General features: G+C 48.6%; 1 long non-coding RNA gene across 2 annotated transcripts in view; it reads right to left on the bottom strand.

Annotated features, from left to right (window-relative positions):
• The window catches only part of LOC106606484 (cAMP-dependent protein kinase type I-beta regulatory subunit), a 231,754-nt gene that overhangs the window by 146,278 nt on the left and 72,897 nt on the right, over nucleotides 1-12,579 (bottom strand). For both annotated transcript variants that reach the window (XR_006770161.1, XR_006770162.1), the window contains one exon: nucleotides 3,771-3,862. This is a non-coding gene — a long non-coding RNA (cAMP-dependent protein kinase type I-beta regulatory subunit). The remainder of the gene's footprint in view (nucleotides 1-3,770; nucleotides 3,863-12,579) is intronic.

Raw genomic sequence — 12,579 nt, 5'->3', positions numbered from 1 at the left:
CACGATCAGCTCCTTTGTCTTGCTGACGTTGAGGGAGAGGTTGTTGTCCTATCAGCACACTGCCAGGTCTCCCTCTGACCTCTTCGTCGTCGGTGATCCGTCCTACCACCTTCACGTCGTCAGCAACTTGATGATGGTGTTCACCAACGCAGTCGTGGTTGAACAGGGAGTACAGGAGTGGACTAAGCATGCACCCCCGAGGGCCCCTGTGTTGATGGTGGATGAGCACTACCCTCACCAGCTGGGGGCGGCCCGTCAGGAAGTCCAGGATCCAGTTGCAGAAGGAGGTGTTTAGTCCCGGGGTCCTTAGCTTAGTGATAAGCTTTGAGGGCACTATGGTGTTGAATGCTGAGCTGTAGTCAATGAACAGCATTCTTACATAGGTATTCGATTTGTCTATGTGGGTGAGGGCAGTGTGGAGTGCAGTTGAGATTGTGTCATCTGTGGATCTGTTGGGGCGTTATGTAAATTGGAGTGGGTACAGAGTGTCTGAGATCTTGGAACAGCCTTGCCATAGCAACTGCCTTGGAACCAACAACTCTAGCCAATCAGGGCCCATCTGTCATTGACAACATCCTCTCAGCTCAGCAAAGCCAGACATGGACAGACCATCTGCAAGACACTCCAGAGAGAGCACGGCAGCACTGACCATCACAAACCATCACAGACCATCTGCCCATCTACGTCAGCCCCAGACATCTCTGGCTCATTTAGAAACCGTATACAAATTGTACTATTGGCCTATTGGTTTTGAACAACAGTGTTTCGTATAAGTGGTATGACTGGATTCAAGAGGAACAAATTGTGTCAGTTTGTCACGTGTCAACCACAAAACTATGGTAATGGAACTTCAATGTGACTGAGAGCATCAGCTGAAGGCTGAGGGAGTTGGACCCAGCACGGCGCTGTCAGAGCTAAACTAACGCCAAGTCACAGCTTCCGCCGTCCAGCTGATCACACATAATCTTGACCTGTCATCATCGTTACACCCCATCACTCAGACATGAGCTAATCAGACACCATGCGTTTCTGCCTGTCTGTCTGTCTGTCTGTCTGTCTGTCTGTCTGTCTGTCTCTGTCTGTCTGTCTGTCTGTCTGTCTGTCTGTCTGTCTGTCTGTCTGTCTGTCTGTCTGTTTACAGCTAAAACACCAAGTGTCTCTTACATGTGGTGTGACAAGTTTCAAGAGGAACAAATTGACGACACTACGTGCCAGTTTGTCAGCATGTCAACATGCTACCGTAATGCACAATCACGTAACTGACTGCATCAGCTGCATTCAGAGGGAATTGGATCCAACAGGGCCCTGTCAGCACTAGGCTAGCTAGGCTAACACCAAGTTACAACGTCCGGCTGATCTGAACCTGTCATCATCACTATGCCCCATCACTCATCTTAGAACAAATCATCATCATCCTGTCTGTCTGTCTGTCTGTCTGTCTGTCTGTCTGTCTGTCTGTCTGTCTGTCTGTCTGTCTGTCTGTCTGTCTGTCTGTCTGCCTGCCTGCCTGCCTGCCTGCCTGCCTGCCTGCCTGCCTGCCTGCCTGCCTGCCTGCCTGCCTGTCTGTCTGTCTGCCTGTCTGTCTACAGCTGACGGCCCGTCTCTGTAGCCGCTACACGAACATAACAGCCAGTCATATAAATTCAGAATCATATACGGTCTACTCTGGGGCTGTGTGGTCATGTATGGTCTGGTCATGCCAACAGGTCTTGTATACATTAAAACAAGGCAAGTTTATGGTCCGGTGCCACATTTTTCCCCAATGTAACCCTAGCCTCCGTATCAGCCACCCAAGCACTAGATTTAAGTGACTACACCAGGCCTGGGTTCAAATAGTATTTGCTTTATTTCAAATACTTTAGCTGCACTTTTCTGAGCTTGCCTGGCACAACTGAACTAATGATGTAGACCCAAAAGTGCAAACTTCTCCCATCTGTCACTCCAGGAAGACATAATCAAACGCTCAGATTATTTTCAAGGAAACAAGTACTACTTGAACCAAGGTCTCTACTACAGTGTACTGCCTGTGTGATTCTATGATATCACATGTTTCTTCTCTGCCTGCCACTGCTGGGCAAACTGTCGGCTGGTTGCAACAACACTGACGTGCAATCAGACTGAAGCCCTGTGCCAAGAAGTGGGGCAGGGAGCGCAGTAAATTACCAGCTGACGAAAGAATGGAAAAAGGTGTGTTTTGGGTTTTCTCCCTGGGACCGTCGGGAGGCTAGAATGGAGGGATGAAGGGAGAGAGACATATAGAAAAAGCTGTCCAGCTTTTCCCTGCTGTTCCGCGGATGCAGCCTGGGATACAGAGCTAATGGATTCTCCCCGGCAATGCAACAGTATTCAGGCTGCAGTCCAGAGCAAGGAGGGAGGGAGGAAGGGAGGGAGGGAGGGAGGGAGGGAGGGAGGGAGGGAGGGAGGGAGGGAGGGAGGGAGGGAGGGAGGGAGCCACCTGAGATGTTTCCCACAGTACTGGCCTGGAGATTAGGAAGGAAGGAAGGGATGGAGGGAGGGAGGGAGGGAGGGAGGGAGGGAGGGAGGGAGGGAGGGAGGGAGGGAGGGAGGGAGGGAGGGAGGGAGGGAGGGAGGGAGGGAGGGTGGAGAGATAGAGAGGGAAGAGAGAGAATGGTAGGGGTGGGATGGAAAAGGGAATTAAGGAGAAATGGGTGAAGGGGAAAGATGGATAGAGGGATAGAGAAAGATGAAGAAGGAAAGAGAGAGGAAGAGATGGGGTGAAGGGGAGGGGAGGGATGGAGGGAATAATGAATCTCTCTCTCTCTCTCTGGCAATCGGTACTGGAGCGCCAAGTCTAGGACCAAAAGGCTCCTTAACAGTTTCTACCCCCAAGCCATAAGACTGCTGAACAACTAATCAAATGGCCACCGGACTATTTACATTGACACCCCCCCCTCCATTTGTTTTTACACTGCTGCTACTCGCTGTTTATCATCTATGCATAGTCACTTCACCCCCACCTACATGTACAAATTACCTCGACTAACCTGTACCCCCCCACATTGACTCGGTACCGGCACCCCCTGTATATAGCCTCGTTATTGTAATTTTATTGTGTTACTTTTTATTATTTTTTACTTTAGATTATTTGGTAAACATTTTCTTAACTCTTCTTCAACTGCACTGTTGGTTAAGGGCTTGTAAGTAAGCATTTCACGGTAAGGTCTACACCTGTTGTATTCAGCGCATTTGACAAATAAAGTTTGATTTGATGCTGCTGTTTTGTGTTTGTCAAATCCCACAGCCCCAGACCCTCTCTCAGAGCCGTGGCGAATCGTGTCGTTCCGAGTAACCCAATTCCAACCCCGCACCCCACCAAAATTTCAACACACTTTAGATTACTGTCTAACATCCACACTGCCTGCCTTTCTTGGGGGGGTTGCCATGGCGATCGACAACAACAGTGTACACACACACACACAGGACAGGGCGGCACCAGGCAGTCAATTTTCCACCCTCTCTATCCGTACCCCTCGCCCCTCTGCCCAGTGTCTGCCTGCCCCTCTTCTCGCCTGGCTGGTCTCACAACTTTTGACCTGTTTCAACCCAGCAGCACTGCAGACAACACTGGCCCACTGTGGCCACATGGGAAAATTGCTCAACAACAACAAAAGGCATCTTTATGATTAGCTCACACACACAATGTCGCTCTCTCACTTAGTCACTCAGTCACTAATGTTTTTTTTAACTAGGATGAAGTCGTCCCTAGACACTGATCTTGGGTCAGTTAGATTATGATTTGGGGTTCTTACCTCCTTTCGTTGTCGTCGAGGTGAGCAAACAGCACGTTCTTGGAGATGGCCTTGGCCAGAGCAGTCATGGTCTTGTAGTCCTTAGGAATGACCTGAGGAACAACATAGCAAACATCCTGGTCTCTCAAACAGGAACCAGACTACAGCAGCTGCATCACAGACAATGGAATTGATTGGTATCAATACAATTGATTGAATTCCATTTAATACTATACTCATTGTCTTTCCTATTTGTCATGCCATGTCTACATGGCAAAAAAAAAAATTATTAACTTCCCCAAAAAGCATTTATTGAAAAGAAAAGAAAACACTAGAGCTATGCACATGAAGCCAGGCACACGCACATAAATCAAAATAGCTCATTGCACAGATTTATTACAGTATATTTTAAATAAACCCTCCTGTGTGTACATAATTGAACACAACCCATCTGTTTGACTCAGATCAGTGTACCTATGTGTGTGTGTGTGTGTGTGTGTGTGTGTGTGTGTGTGTGTGTGTGTGTGTGTGTGTGTGTGTGTGTGTGTGTGTGTGTGTGTGTGTGTGTGTGTGTGTGTGTGTGTGCAGCCCTTCGCTGTGAGTTCACGAGGCCCTGTGCTCATTCATAAAACATGCATTTTCATGTCCATGTTTGAGCCAAAGGACTGTTTGGGGGAATGATGCGGGCCAGCCACATTTCCTCAGAGCCCACTACAAAGACTACTGCCTCTGTATTTAAAGAAAGACGTTCTAGGGAGAAAAACTTAGAGCTCTGAGCTCTGCAGATGTGTTACTGTGGGGAGAGAGGGAGAGGGAGAGGGAGAGAGAGAGAGAGAGAGAGAGAGAGAGAGAGAGAGAGAGAGAGAGAGAGAGAGAGAGAGGGAGATTGAAAGGGAGAGGAAGAGGAATGGAGAGGGAGAGAACTATAGCAAGACAGAATCAAAGAGATGCTAGTGGGAGAGAGATAGTACTGTAAGAAAGAAAGCATCCGTGCTCTGAGGGAAGCAGCAGTCTTCTGTAGGCTGTAATTAACTTAAAGCAACAGATGGCTCACCATGAAGAGGACCACAGCTACAACAGCAGCAGACTGGCTGAAACATTCATGAGGCCACTGCAGTACACTACCAACATCAACACTCTGTAGTCTCTATCAACCATCTGGAATGCTGGAAATAGACCCTTTGCTCCAAAGAGAGAGGCTATACTCTTTATGGATAGAGGGGTGGAGAGAGGGGGTACTAGAGTCTTTATGGATAGAGGGGTGGAGAGAGGGGGTACTAGAGTCTTTATGGATAGAGGGGTGGAGAGAGGGAGTACTAGAGTCGTATGGATAGAGGGGTGGAGAGAGGGGGTACTAGAGTCTTATGGATAGAGAGGTGGAGAGAGGGGGTACTAGAGTCTTTATGGATAGAGGGGTGGAGAGAGGGGGTACTAGAGTCTTTATGGATAGAGGGGTGGAGAGAGGGGTTACTAGAGTATTTATGGATAGAGGAGTGGAGAGAGGGTACTAGATTCTTTATGGATAGAGGGGTGGAGAGAGGGTACCAGAGTATTTATGGATAGAGGGGTGGAGAGAGGGGTTACTAGAGTCTTTATGGATAGAGGGGTAGAGAGAGGGGTTACTAGAGTCTTTATGGATAGAGGGGTAGAGAGAGGGGTTACTAGAGTATTTATGGATAGAGGGGTGGAGAGAGGGGTTACTAGAGTCTTTATGGATAGAGGGGTGGAGAGAGGGGTTACTAGAGTCTTTATGGATAGAGGGGTGGAGAGAGGGGTTACTAGAGTATTTATGGATAGAGGAGTGGAGAGAGGGTACCAGAGTATTTATGGATAGAGGGGTAGAGAGAGGGGTTACTAGAGTATTTATGGATAGAGGGGTGGAGAGAGGGGTTACTAGAGTATTTATGGATAGAGGGGTGGAGAGAGGGGTTACTAGAGTCTTTATGGATAGAGGGGTGGAGAGAGGGGTTACTAGAGTCTTTATGGATAGAGGGGTGGAGAGAGGGGTTACTAGAGTATTTATGGATAGAGGAGTGGAGAGAGGGTACCAGAGTATTTATGGATAGAGGGGTAGAGAGAGGGGTTACTAGAGTATTTATGGATAGAGGGGTGGAGAGAGGGGTTACTAGAGTCTTTATGGATAGAGGGGTGGAGAGAGGGGTTACTAGAGTATTTATGAATAGAGGGGTGGAGAGAGGGGTTACTAGAGTCTTTATGGATAGAGGGGTAGAGAGAGGGGTTACTAGAGTCTTATGGATAGAGGGGTAGAGAGAGGGGGTACTAGAGTCTTTATGGATAGAGGGGTGGAGAGAGGGGTTACTAGAGTCGTATGGATAGAGGAGTGGAGAGAAGGGGTACTAGAATTGTATGGATAGAGGGGTGGAGAGAGGGGGTACTAGAGTCTTTATGGATAGAGGGGTAGAGAGAGGGGTTACTAGAGTCTTATGGATAGAGGGGTGTAGAGAGGGGGTACTAGAGTCTTTATGGATAGAGGGGTGGAGGGGTTACTAGAGTCGTATGGATAGAGGAGTGGAGAGAGGGGGGTACTAGAATTGTATGGATAGAGGGGTGGAGAGAGGGGGTACTAGAGTCTTTATGGATAGAGGGGTGGAGAGAGGGGGTACTAGAGTCTTTATGGATAGAGGGGTGGAGAGAGGGGTTACCAGAGTATTTATGGATAGAGGGGTGGAGACAGGGTACTAGAGTCTTTGTGGATAGAGGGGTAGAGAGAGGGAGTACTAGAGTCTTTATGGATAGAGGGGTTGAGAGAAGGGGTACTAGAGTCTTTATGGATAGAGGGGTGGAGAGAGGGGGTACTAGAGTCTTTATGGATAGAGGGGTGGAGAGAGGGGTTACTTGAGTATTTATGGATAGAGGGGTAGAGAGAGGGGTTACTAGAGTCTTTATGGATAGAGGGGTGGAGAGAGGGGTTACTAGAGTCTTTATGGATAGAGGGGTAGAGAGAGGGGGTACTAGAGTCTTTATGGATAGAGGGGTAGAGAGGGGTTACTAGAGTCTTATGGATAGAGGGGTAGAGAGAGGGGGTACTAGAGTCTTTATGGATAGAGGGGTGGAGAGAGGGGTTACTAGAGTCGTATGGATAGAGGGGTGGAGAGAGGGGGTACTAGAATTGTATGGATAGAGAGGTGGAGAGAGGGGTTACTAGAGTCTTTATGGATAGAGGGGTAGAGAGAGGGGTTACTTGAGTATTTATGGATAGAGGGGTAGAGAGAGGGGTTACTAGAGTCTTAATGGATAGAGGGGTGGAGAGAGGGGGTACTAGAGTCTTCATGGATAGAGGGGTGGAGAGAGGGGTTACTAGAGTCTTTATGGATAGAGAGGTGGAGAGAGGGGTTACTAGAGTATTTATGGATAGATGGGTGGAGAGAGGGGTTCCTAGAGTTGTCATGGATAGAGGGGTGGAGAGAGAGAGTCTTTGTGGATAAAGGGGTGGAGAGAGGGGGTACTAGAATCTTTATGGATAGAGGGGTGGAGAGAGGGGTTACTAGAGTATTTATGGATAGAGGGGTGGAGAGAGGGGTTACTAGAGTCTTTATGGATAGAGGAGTGGGGAGAGGGGGGTACTAGAGTATTTATGGATAAAGGGGTGGAGAGAGGGGGTACTAGAGTCGTATGGATAGAGGGGTGGAAAGAGGGGGTACTAGAGTCTTATGGATAGAGAGGTGGAGAGAGGGGGTACTAGAGTCTTTATGGATAGAGGGGTGGAGAGAGGGGTACTAGAGTCTTTATGGATAGAGAGGTGGAGAGAGGGTACTAGAGTCTTTGTGGATAGAGGGGTGGAGAGGGGTTACTAGAGTCTTTATGGATAGAGGGGTAGAGAGAGGGGTTACTAGAGTCTTATGGATAGAGGGGTAGAGAGAGGGGGTACTAGAGTCTTTATGAATAGAGGGGTGGAGAGAGGGGTTACTAGAGTCTTATGGATAGGGGGGTAGAGAGAAGGGTTACTAGAGTCTTTATGGATAGAGGGGTGGAGAGAGGGGGTACTAGAGTCTTTATGGATAGAGGGGTGGAGAGAGGGGTTACTAGAGTCGTATTGATAGAGGAGTGGAGAGAGGGGGTACTAGAATTGTATGGATAGAGGGGTGGAGAGAGGGGGTACTAGAGTCGTATGGATAGAGGGGTGGAGAGAGGGGGTACTAGAGTCTAATGGATAGAGAGGTGGAGAGAGGGGTACTAGAGTCTTTATGGATAGAGGGGTGGAGAGAGGGGGTACTAGAGTCTTTATGGATAGAGGGGTGGAGAGAGGGGTTACTAGAGTATTTATGGATAGAGGGGTGGAGAGAGGGTACTAGAGTCTTTGTGGATAGAGGGGTGGAGAGAGGGGTTACTAGAGTCTTTATGGATAGAGGGGTAGAGAGAGGGGGTACTAGAGTCTTTATGGATAGAGGGGTGGAGAGAGGGGGTACTAGAGTCTTTATGGATAAAGGGGTGGAGAGAGGGGGTACTAGAGTCTTTATGGATAGAGGGGTGGAGAGAGGGGTTACTTGTGTATTTATGGATAGAGGGGTAGAGAGAGGGGTTACTAGAGTCTTAATGGATAGAGGGGTGGAGAGAGGGGGTACTAGAGTCTTCATGGATAGAGGGGTGGAGAGAGGGGTTACTAGAGTCTTTATGGATAGAGAGGTGGAGAGAGGGGTTACTAGAGTATTTATGGATAGATGGGTGGAGAGAGGGGTTCCTAGAGTTGTCATGGATAGAGGGGTGGAGAGAGAGAGTCTTTGTGGATAAAGGGGTGGAGAGAGGGGGTACTAGAATCTTTATGGATAGAGGGGTGGAGAGAGGGGTTACTAGAGTATTTATGGATAGAGGGGTGGAGAGAGGGGTTACTAGAGTCTTTATGGATAGAGGAGTGGGGAGAGGGGGGTACTAGAGTATTTATGGATAAAGGGGTGGAGAGAGGGGGTACTAGAGTCGTATGGATAGAGGGGTGGAAAGAGGGGGTACTAGAGTCTTATGGATAGAGAGGTGGAGAGAGGGGGTACTAGAGTCTTTATGGATAGAGGGGTGGAGAGAGGGGTACTAGAGTCTTTATGGATAGAGAGGTGGAGAGAGGGTACTAGAGTCTTTGTGGATAGAGGGGTGGAGAGGGGTTACTAGAGTCTTTATGGATAGAGGGGTAGAGAGAGGGGTTACTAGAGTCTTATGGATAGAGGGGTAGAGAGAGGGGGTACTAGAGTCTTTATGAATAGAGGGGTGGAGAGAGGGGTTACTAGAGTCTTATGGATAGGGGGGTAGAGAGAAGGGTTACTAGAGTCTTTATGGATAGAGGGGTGGAGAGAGGGGGTACTAGAGTCTTTATGGATAGAGGGGTGGAGAGAGGGGTTACTAGAGTCGTATTGATAGAGGAGTGGAGAGAGGGGTACTAGAATTGTATGGATAGAGGGGTGGAGAGAGGGGGTACTAGAGTCGTATGGATAGAGGGGTGGAGAGAGGGGGTACTAGAGTCTAATGGATAGAGAGGTGGAGAGAGGGGGTACTAGAGTCTTTATGGATAGAGGGGTGGAGAGAGGGGGTACTAGAGTCTTTATGGATAGAGGGGTGGAGAGAGGGGTTACTAGAGTATTTATGGATAGAGGGGTGGAGAGAGGGTACTAGAGTCTTTGTGGATAGAGGGGTGGAGAGAGGGGTTACTAGAGTCTTTATGGATAGAGGGGTAGAGAGAGGGGGTACTAGAGTCTTTATGGATAGAGGGGTGGAGAGAGGGGGTACTAGAGTCTTTATGGATAAAGGGGTGGAGAGAAGGGTTACTAGAGTCTTTATGGATAGAGGGGTGGAGAGAGGGGTTACTTGTGTATTTATGGATAGAGGGGTAGAGAGAGGGGTTACTAGAGTCTTAATGGATAGAGGGGTGGAGAGAGGGGGTACTAGAATCTTCATGGATAGAGGGGTGGAGAGAGGGGTTACTAGAGTTTTTATGGATAGAGAGGTGGAGAGAGGGGTTACTAGAGTATTTATGGATAGATGGGTGGAGAGAGGGGGTACTAGAGTTGTCATGGATAGAGGGGTGGAGAGAGGGGTTACTAGAGTCTTATGGATAGAGGGGTGGAGAGAGGGGGTACTAGAGTCTTTATGGATAGAGGGGTAGAGAGAGGGGTTACTAGAGTATTTATGGATAGAGGGGTGGAGAGAGGGTACTAGAGTCTTTGTGGATAGAGGGGTGGAGAGAGGGGTTACTAGAGTCTTTATGGATAGAGGGGTAGAGAGAGGGGGTACTAGAGTCTTTATGGATAGAGGGTGGAGAGAGGGGGTACTAGAGTCTTTATGGATAAAGGGGTGGAGAGAGGGGGTACTAGAGTCTTTATGGATAGAGGGGTGGAGAGAGGGGTTACTTGTGTATTTATGGATAGAGGGGTAGGTAGAGGGGTTACTAGAGTCTTAATGGATAGAGGGGTGGAGAGAGGGGGTACTAGAGTCTTCATGGATAGAGGGGTGGAGAGAGGGGTTACTAGAGTCTTTATGGATAGAGAGGTGGAGAGAGGGGTTACTAGAGTATTTATGGATAGATGGGTGGAGAGAGGGGGTACTAGAGTTGTCATGGATAGAGGGGTGGAGAGAGGGGGTACTAGAGTCTTTATGGATAAAGGGGTGGAGAGAGGGGGTACTAGAGTCGTATGGATAGAGGGGTGGAGAGAGGGGGTACTAGAATTGTATGGATAGAGAGGTGGAGAGAGGGGTTACTAGAGTCTTTATGGATAGAGGGGTAGAGAGAGGGGTTACTTGAGTATTTATGGATAGAGGGGTAGAGAGAGGGGTTACTAGAGTCTTAATGGATAGAGGGGTGGAGAGAGGGGGTACTAGAGTCTTCATGGATAGAGGGGTGGAGAGAGGGGTTACTAGAGTCTTTATGGATAGAGAGGTGGAGAGAGGGGTTACTAGAGTATTTATGGATAGATGGGTGGAGAGAGGGGTTCCTAGAGTTGTCATGGATAGAGGGGTGGAGAGAGAGAGTCTTTGTGGATAAAGGGGTGGAGAGAGGGGGTACTAGAATCTTTATGGATAGAGGGGTGGAGAGAGGGGTTACTAGAGTATTTATGGATAGAGGGGTGGAGAGAGGGGTTACTAGAGTCTTTATGGATAGAGGAGTGGGGAGAGGGGGGTACTAGAGTATTTATGGATAAAGGGGTGGAGAGAGGGGGTACTAGAGTCGTATGGATAGAGGGGTGGAAAGAGGGGGTACTAGAGTCTTATGGATAGAGAGGTGGAGAGAGGGGTACTAGAGTCTTTATGGATAGAGGGGTGGAGAGAGGGGTACTAGAGTCTTTATGGATAGAGAGGTGGAGAGAGGGTACTAGAGTCTTTGTGGATAGAGGGGTGGAGAGGGGTTACTAGAGTCTTTATGGATAGAGGGGTAGAGAGAGGGGTTACTAGAGTCTTATGGATAGAGGGGTAGAGAGAGGGGGTACTAGAGTCTTTATGAATAGAGGGGTGGAGAGAGGGGTTACTAGAGTCTTATGGATAGGGGGGTAGAGAGAAGGGTTACTAGAGTCTTTATGGATAGAGGGGTGGAGAGAGGGGGTACTAGAGTCTTTATGGATAGAGGGGTGGAGAGAGGGGTTACTAGAGTCGTATTGATAGAGGAGTGGAGAGAGGGGGTACTAGAATTGTATGGATAGAGGGGTGGAGAGAGGGGGTACTAGAGTCGTATGGATAGAGGGGTGGAGAGAGGGGGTACTAGAGTCTAATGGATAGAGAGGTGGAGAGAGGGGGTACTAGAGTCTTTATGGATAGAGGGGTGGAGAGAGGGGGTACTAGAGTCTTTATGGATAGAGGGGTGGAGAGAGGGGTTACTAGAGTATTTATGGATAGAGGGGTGGAGAGAGGGTACTAGAGTCTTTGTGGATAGAGGGGTGGAGAGAGGGGTTACTAGAGACTTTATGGATAGAGGGGTAGAGAGAGGGGGTACTAGAGTCTTTATGGATAGAGGGGTGGAGAGAGGGGGTACTAGAGTCTTTATGGATAAAGGGGTGGAGAGAGGGGGTACTAGAGTCTTTATGGATAGAGGGGTGGAGAGAGGGGTTACTTGTGTATTTATGGATAGAGGGGTAGAGAGAGGGGTTACTAGAGTCTTAATGGATAGAGGGGTGGAGAGAGGGGGTACTAGAATCTTCATGGATAGAGGGGTGGAGAGAGGGGTTACTAGAGTTTTTATGGATAGAGAGGTGGAGAGAGGGGTTACTAGAGTATTTATGGATAGATGGGTGGAGAGAGGGGTACTAGAGTTGTCATGGATAGAGGGGTGGAGAGAGGGGGTACTAGAGTCTTTATGGATAGAGGGGTAGAGAGAAGGGGTACTAGAGTCTTTATGGATAGAGGGGTGGAGAGAGGGTACTAGAGTCTTTGTGGATAGAGGGGTGGAGAGGGGTTACTAGAGTCTTTATGGATAGAGGGGTAGAGAGAGGGGTTACTAGAGTCTTATGGATAGAGGGGTAGAGAGAGGGGGTACTAGAGTCTTTATGAATAGAGGGGTGGAGAGAGGGGTTACTAGAGTCTTATGGATAGGGGGGTAGAGAGAAGGGTTACTAGAGTCTTTACGGATAGAGGGGTGGAGAGAGGGGTACTAGAGTCTTTATGGATAGAGGGGTGGAGAGAGGGGTTACTAGAGTCGTATTGATAGAGGAGTGGAGAGAGGGGGTAATAGAATTGTATGGATAGAGGGGTGGAGAGAGGGGTACTAGAGTCGTATGGATAGAGGGGTAGAGAGAGGGGGTACTAGAGTCTTTATGAATAGAGGGGTGGAGAGAGGGGTTACTAGAGTCTTATGGATAGAGGGGTGGAGAGAGGGGGTACTAGAGTCTTTATGGGTAGAGGG

The sequence above is a fragment of the Salmo salar genome, chromosome ssa06, assembly GCF_905237065.1.
Source record: "Salmo salar chromosome ssa06, Ssal_v3.1, whole genome shotgun sequence".
Lineage (NCBI taxonomy): Eukaryota > Metazoa > Chordata > Actinopteri > Salmoniformes > Salmonidae > Salmo > Salmo salar.
The sequence above is the reverse complement of the archived record's forward strand: the minus strand, read 5'-3'. Positions and strand labels throughout refer to the sequence as shown.